Source organism: Otolemur garnettii, unplaced genomic scaffold (assembly GCF_000181295.1).
Source record: "Otolemur garnettii isolate 467f Iridium unplaced genomic scaffold, OtoGar3 scaffold00155, whole genome shotgun sequence".
Classification (NCBI taxonomy): Eukaryota; Metazoa; Chordata; class Mammalia; order Primates; family Galagidae; genus Otolemur; species Otolemur garnettii.
This window is the reverse complement of record NW_003852550.1, coordinates 3,816,169-3,823,530: the sequence shown is the minus strand read 5'-3', so window position 1 is coordinate 3,823,530 and position 7,362 is coordinate 3,816,169. Positions and strand designations below refer to the sequence as shown.

At 48.3% G+C, this 7,362-nt stretch overlaps 1 pseudogene across 1 annotated transcript; it reads left to right on the top strand.

Annotated features, from left to right (window-relative positions):
- Positions 1 to 388: 388 nt before the first annotated feature.
- Positions 389 to 1,672, top strand: LOC100948566 (annotated as a pseudogene). Its single transcript, XR_001161687.2, has one exon. The product of XR_001161687.2 is annotated as a casein kinase I pseudogene (transcript).
- The last annotated feature ends 5,690 nt before the right edge of the window (positions 1,673 to 7,362 follow it).

Sequence of the window (7,362 nt, the reverse complement as noted above, 5' to 3'; positions counted from 1 at the left end):
GGGCGATAACTCAAGATCCCCCCCCCCCGCCAGCTTCCGGGTTGCTAGGGAAATGATGTCACAGGGCGATAACTCAAGATCAAATACCTGCCCCCCTTCCGGGTTGCTAGGGAAGTGACGTCACAGTGAGATGGCGGCGGCTCCTTCAGGTAGCTGAAGGGGGATTGAGGCCCGGAAGATCCGAGTCCATCCGCTGCTGGGAGAGGGCGAGCCGGCCAGCAGAGGCCGGAGCAGGGGCGGCAGTGCTCGGACTGTCCCATCTGCCCTGTATTGAGGCGCTGGGAGCGGCAGGGCAGCCGGGAAGTGATGGTGAAAGTGGGGCCGTGAGGGGCGCGGAGCCGACAGCCAGACCCGCAGTAGCGGCAGCAGCGGCACCACCTCTGGGAGCTCATACCCAAGAAGCAACCTGGAGGGCAGGAGCGAGCCGGGCCAAACGGCCATGGAGCTGAGAGTCGGGAACAGGTACCGGCTGGGCCGGAAGATAGGCAGTGGCTCCTTCGGAGACATCTATCTCGGTACGGACATTGCTGCAGGAGAACAAGTTGCCATGAAGCTTGAATGTGTCAAAACCAAACATCCTCAGCTTCACATCGAGAGCCGAATCTACAAAATGATACAGGGAGGAGTGGGCATCCCCACCATTAGGTGGTGTGGGGCTGAGGGGGACTACAACGTCATCGTGATGGAGCTGCTGGGGCCCAGCCTGGAGGACCTCTTCAACTTCTGCTCCAGGAAGTTCAGTCTCAAGACAGTTCTGCTGCTCGCCGACCAAATGATTAGTCGTATTGAATACCTGCATTCGAAGAACTTCATTCACCAAGACATCAAGCCAGACAACTTTCTCATGGGGCTGGGGAAGAAAGGCAACCTGGTCTACATCATCGACTTTGGGCTGGCCAAGAAGTACCGGGACGCAAGGACCCACCAGCACATCCCCTACCGCGAAAATAAGAACCTGACAGGGACGGCGCGGTATGCCTCCATCAACACCCACCTCGGCATTGAGCAGTCTCGACGAGATGACTTGGAGTCTTTGGGTTACGTGCTGATGTACTTCAACCTGGGCACTCTCCCCTGGCAGGGGCTGAAGGCTGCCACCAAGGGGCAGAAGTATGAAAGGATTAGTGAGAAGAAAATGTCCACTCCCATTGAAGTGTTGTGTAAAGGCTACCCTCCTGAATTTGCCACATACCTGAGTTTCTGCCGCTCCTTGCGTTTTGATGATAAACCCGACTACTCATACCTGAGGCAACTCTTCAGGAACCTGTTCCATCGCCAAGGCTTCTCCTATGACTACGTGTTTGACTGGAACATGCTGAAGTTTGGCGCCACCCGGGCTGCTGATGATACCGAGCGAGAACGGCGGGATCGAGAGGAGAGGATGAGACACTCCCGGAACCCAACCACCCGTGGCCTCCCTTCCGCGGCCTCCGGCCGTCCGTGGGTCACCCAAGAAGTGGCTACCCCTACACCTCTCACCCCTACCTCACACACGGTTAACACCTCTCCTAGGCCGGTCTCTGGCATGGAACGGGAGCGGAAAGTGAGTATGCGGCTGCACCGTGGAGCCCCTGGTGATCCGACAGGCCGACAAGATACTTCTCGCATGTCCACCTCACAGATTCCCGGTCGGGCAGCTTCCAGCGGTCTTCAGTCTGTCGTGCACCGATGAGTCTGCTGTGAAGGGCAGACAATGCATAGCTGATCTACACTATAACCAATGACTTTATTAGTGATGCAAAACCCCCCCCCCCGCCCAACCCCTTCCCCCCCACCCTGTCTAGAACCAAAGCATTAACAGGGAGCTCTGCAGGCCACTCATCCAGCGCTGCTCATGGAGGAAACAAAACACAATCTAACCAACAGACTCCAAGAACTGCCATCACTGGGGCCACCAAGGCCCCCCACGGGAACTCACTTGTAACAGGGCTGGGAAGAAAAGCAGAGTGAGAGACATTTGCAGAGAGACTCAGACTCCCCTGCAGTAGTGATAAATCTGTGCTCCCTGACGATTCCATCATAACTACCAATCTTCTATTTGGTTAAGACAGTTTTATATCATTTTGCTAAAATTAGTGGCTTAAATCTGTGTAAACCAAAAAACAATAAAAGACCAAATACCTGTCATACCTCTGTCTCGTCTGTCCCCATTCACACACACACAGAATAAGAACCAAGACTACCACTCAGATTTCCTGAGTTCCTTTTGTCCCCTCTTCTCCCTTGCCACCACACAGCTGAAGTCTTCAATGGCTGAAGCCATTGGGGTCTGCCAGACTGGCTGTTTCTCCCTCTGTGGGTGAGTTACTATCCTGGGAAAGAATCTGGTTTGAAAAGCCCTCCTGATTCCTGTTTCAGAAGAAAGAAGCAATTCCATGTGGGTAGGGCTTAGTGTCAACCCTAGAATCATGGTTTTCTAGTTATTATTAGGGTCTGGAAAACCTGGCAGAGCTCCTGGAGGGGTCATTGCAACACTTAGCAGGATCCAGCTCTGGGAATAGATTTCCATACTCACTGAGCATCCGAAGTAGGGTCAGTGTTTGCAGAGTATTGGTCAAAGTAGCTGCAATTTTTGGCATTTTTTTAAAATCAATTTTTTGTGTGTTTAGATACAAGTATGTTAGGTAACATATTAGCATATATATTTAATAAAATGGTATGTATGTTCTGTATATAAATAGTGTGATAGTCCCTAAAGATGGCTACTATTAGTTACTTCTTTCAATATATATGCATGCATGGGATTTCATTCATCAAAGAGTAGAATCTGATCTTTTTCCTCTTGAATCTACTCTGGTCTTGTATCTTACTTTGTTTAGTGGAATACAGTAGAAGTAACACTGTGTCCAGTTCCAGGTTCAGATTTTACAAGGCCCAGAGTCTTATGTTTGCTCTCAGACACAGCCAGAACCCTGATTACTTTGAGACTACCATGCTGGGAGGAAGCCCAAGGTAGACATAAGAAAAGGCCACATGGAGGAGAATTCAGGAACTCCACAGACAGTGAGAACTCAGACCTCAGACAGAGGCCCCCAGTCAAGCCATCCTGACCATGCTCCAGCTCTTTGAGCCATCCCAGCTGAAGGTCCAGACATCATGGAGCACAGACAAGCCGTCCACACTGTGTCGGGGCTCCTAACCCACAGAATCATGAACAAGTAAAATAGCTGTGGCTTTAAACCATTAAGTTTGAGGGTAATGCTATAGCAATGAAAAACTGAAACTCCCTGGCCAAAAACTGCAAAAAGAAAAACTGAAACAACAGAGAATGTGGGTAGTGAGAAATAATTTAATATGATGACAAGGCTGTGAACCCTGAATCAAGGCTGTCTGGATACCAGCTGCATGAACTTAGGCAAGTCACTAGACCTCTCTGTACTTTATTTTCCTTACCTTCAGAACAGAGTTAATAATATCTCCAATTAAAGTGGTGATGATTAAGCAAGTTCATGCATATAAAGTTCTTTGAACTCTGCCTGGGACATAAGTGTCATGTCAATGTTGGTAACATTGTGGTGATGATGAGGATGTAAAGTTTTTGCTTTATGAGTCAATCACATTTTCATTTAATTCACATTCACTCTCTTCTATGCCTGGGACCCCTCCCTGCCCCAGGAACCAAAAGAAACCAAATAGGAAAAAATAAAATTATTGCCTCCCCGGAGACCAGCCTAGGGCTTTTATGCATACTGTGCACTCAGAATTTTGGGATTTAATTAAAGGCCCCAAATCACTTCTGGCTGACATGGGAAAGAACTAGAGGATTGCCCCCCTCTCCAGTTTTCCTCTGTATTTCCATTTTGCGTAGGCAAATGTTCAAGTGTGCATTCCTCAAGCACACATCCCCAGGCTGTCATAGGAGCTGGGGGGGGGGGGAAGACAGCTCAGAAACCTGCTGGGAGGCAGGGGAGGCCAGCTTAGAGGAAGGCATTACCCACAGATAATCCACAAAGTGGATAATTCACGGGAGGAATCAAGGACAGATTTTAGTACATTATTATTTTCCAAGCACTTTTAGTGGCCGGTAAAGTTCATGTGGCCTCTCGAAGTCCCTACCATGGCTGGAGGGGAATAATGTAGGCCCTGGGAGGGTTGGCTTCAATATAAAATAAAGTAGATAATAAGTATTTCCACCCTTCTTGTCACTCTCATGGCAACGCAAGCTGCCAAGGCTGAGGGGAGGTGGGTGTTGAGTGTTCATCTGACTAATCTGTAAATCAGCATGATGCAGCCTGTGCCCAGGTAGTAGGAGGCAACTTGGAGGAAAGAGCTGGGCCCCTGAACAATGGTGTGCAAACGGAGGTTGGGGAGCTCTTAGAGAGGCTCAGGGGAAATGACTTGAGCTGGGGAGGTATTCAGAGTAAAAGATGGAGGTGGGCAAAGTCCTTCCCCTGCCTTTTCTTATCCCTCCCACCACCTGCACACGATCGCCTCCCCTCCATTGCCTCTTTTCTTGCCCCAATTGCACAACCTCCTCTGGTCAGTGGTCCCCAAACACCAAAATAATAACCCTCCTTCTGCTGTGTCCCTTCCTCATGTATTCAAAATGGCCATTTTTCTTGGAAAGCTGAGCCCATTCTGGTTGAGGAAGACCCTGAAGAAGGGCAGTTGGGAGAAGCAAACTTGCCTCTGAGTGAGGCCTGTGAGGCGTAGAGGTGAAGGAATCCGGAGAGTCCTGGAATCCAACGGGTGTCTGGAGAAGCAGGCCCAGGAATGGCGGATGGGTTGGTTCCGGCAGCTCCCTGGCTGCTGGGGAAGTCCAGCCTGCCTGGGACCTACACTCTGAGCCCAGGGTGCTGGGGGAGGGTCATAGCTGATAAATGCCAGGCTTGCAGGCTGGAAATGGTGACCAGTGTGGAGTTTGCTGGGAATGGAAAAAAACAAAAAAGCCCTCTCCCTAGGGAGCTACCAATTGCTGTGTCGCTTGGCTCTCTGTGCATTCCAACAGGGCCACTGTCTGCCCGGCACATGATGTTGCAAAGAACAAAAATAGCCTCTGGTAACTGCAAGAGGATCTGTTTATAGAGTTCCGGCCTTCACACCACCTGTGAGTTATACCCAACCATGCAATCCTTTCTAAAGAACGAATTCATTCTTTTGCTCAAGGGCCCACTGACCACAAAAGGCTGATGTCCGTCTGTACTTTTTTCTCTTTAGAGAAATGCCTTTCCTCTCTCCACTAGCCACAAGACTGTCTTGCTGCCCACCAGTCCCTGCCCTTCCTGGACATGCCCCAAGGCTCTGAGCACTTCCCCATGCCCTCCCCTCAGCAAAGCTTATTTATTTTGTGTCCTTTTCCTTCCTTTTTTTTTTTTTTTTTTTTTTTGCTGTAGACTAGTGAGGTAATCTGAGCCAGCATCAGCAGTCCTAATCCTTTCCAAGACGTTGCTGCTGCAGACCCTCTCCTCCCCTGTTCCCGGGAAGGAGCATAACAAGATAACCGCTTGCCCCCCGCCCAGTCAAAAGAGGAAGACTAAGTTCCTTCCCTTAAGAAGTGACGGTGTTAATTTCATGCAGGCAGATTACTAGGCAGCCATTTTGAGGCATGGGGGCTTTGTGTTGGTAACCTACTCCATGGATCCGTGATGGCAGCTACAAATTCTGACTATGTCTCAGACCCACTCTGTTCCCTTAGAGTAGAGATCAGAGGCATGGGCACTGACTTAGTGACTACAGGCACCAGGTGAGCAACCAAAATACATCTAGTGAATGTGGTGGGCTGGTCTCTGTGGCAAACTGAAGAGCACATGGCCATCGGAATTATGAAATAGCCACACAGAGGGACATGATAAAATACAACTGACCCCAGCCTCGGCACTGGGCAGATAAGAGGAGGCAGTGGGGCAGAGGTAAGCCAGGGAGTGAAACCGTGATCTGTTCCAACAGGGCAGCCACTACTCAACTTCAGCCCAGTGTTGCTGTTTGTCAGACTGCAAGCCTGGAGTTGGCAAAACTTCCGAGTTTTCAAGAGAAACCAAAAGAACGGATTTTTTCTTAATGCAAAATCTTCTTGCTCTTTAATGCTGTCAGTTAACTGAAAAATAATATTCAAATATTGAGCATGCCAAGCAAAACATATCTTTGGGATGCATTCAGCTTGCAGGCCACCTCTGCATCAGACTATTCAACCCCAGGCATTGAATCATCCCAGAATATTTAAGCTTCGGCAACCTCTGGTCTGGCGCTGATTATATATTTATGAATAGAATAAAAGGGGAGCGAGAGGAAATTTCCAACTGGAGACAACTTCCGTATCTCCTTCAAAAAAAATCTCATGGCAGGTATCCGAGTAAGGTTCCTGAGGGGAAGAGTCCTGAGATTCAGCTAGTAACTAAATTTAGTCACTATTCATTTATCCACGGAAGGATTGCCTGCTCTATGGATTAGCCGTGGGGATTTTGAAGCCCGAGCCCTTTTCTTCTGACACTCAAGTTATCCTTGAATGCTGCTTTCCATTGACCCACACTGAAGTGGGCAGGGAGGACCCACCAACCTGCAGTTGTTAGGAAAGCAAATTTGCTATGAAAATAATTTCAGGATCTATCCCAAATTCCATGCTTTTGTGACTCGCTAGCAACACAGATAAAAAGGACTCCACTTCTGTCTTTAAGTCTATCTAATTAATAGAAGTCAGAAAGGAGAATTTGCTTGAGGGTATCTCTGCACGTTTTTTTATCTGAATTCTTCTTAAGTGATCCATAAATACAAACAATACCCATGGGTCAGTCATTCATTCTTTTTTTCTGTTTTCTTCCATTCTTTTTATTATTCTTTGCATCTTCACACATTTATTGAACGCCTCTGTGCACCAGGCGTGGTGTTTGTCGCTAAATGTAGAAAAGGGAACAAGACAACCACCACCCCTGTCCTCTGGAGCCAGTGCAAGGCTGGTCAGATTTGGGGAAGGAAATTCATGAAATACAGCCTGTGACACATGTGTGGGCCTACAGAAGCTTCTCAATACATCCCTGTGGGGATTTCACTATATTCTGAGGCCATACCACACAGTATGATGCTATCTATGTGAGAAAACGAGCAGGACCTTGGTATCAAACATACTTCTGGTTGAATCCTGGCTCTGCCATTACTATGTGTGTGAACTTGGGCAACTTACTTATTGTCTTTACGCTTCAGTTTCCTCATCTGCTTAAAATGGGGATTATAAAAATACCTGTTTGATGGGATTGTGTGCTTAGGGATTGGAGCATAGTCCTCAGAAAACACTAGGTTCTCACCTCTTATCACTCATCAGCTAAAAGGGATGTCACTAGCCCTCCGCTCGAGATATGTACTTCTGGGCTACTTTTCAAGTAATGGAGGTGGGGTGATGCTAATCCACCCATTATTCCTAATTTCTCCTTG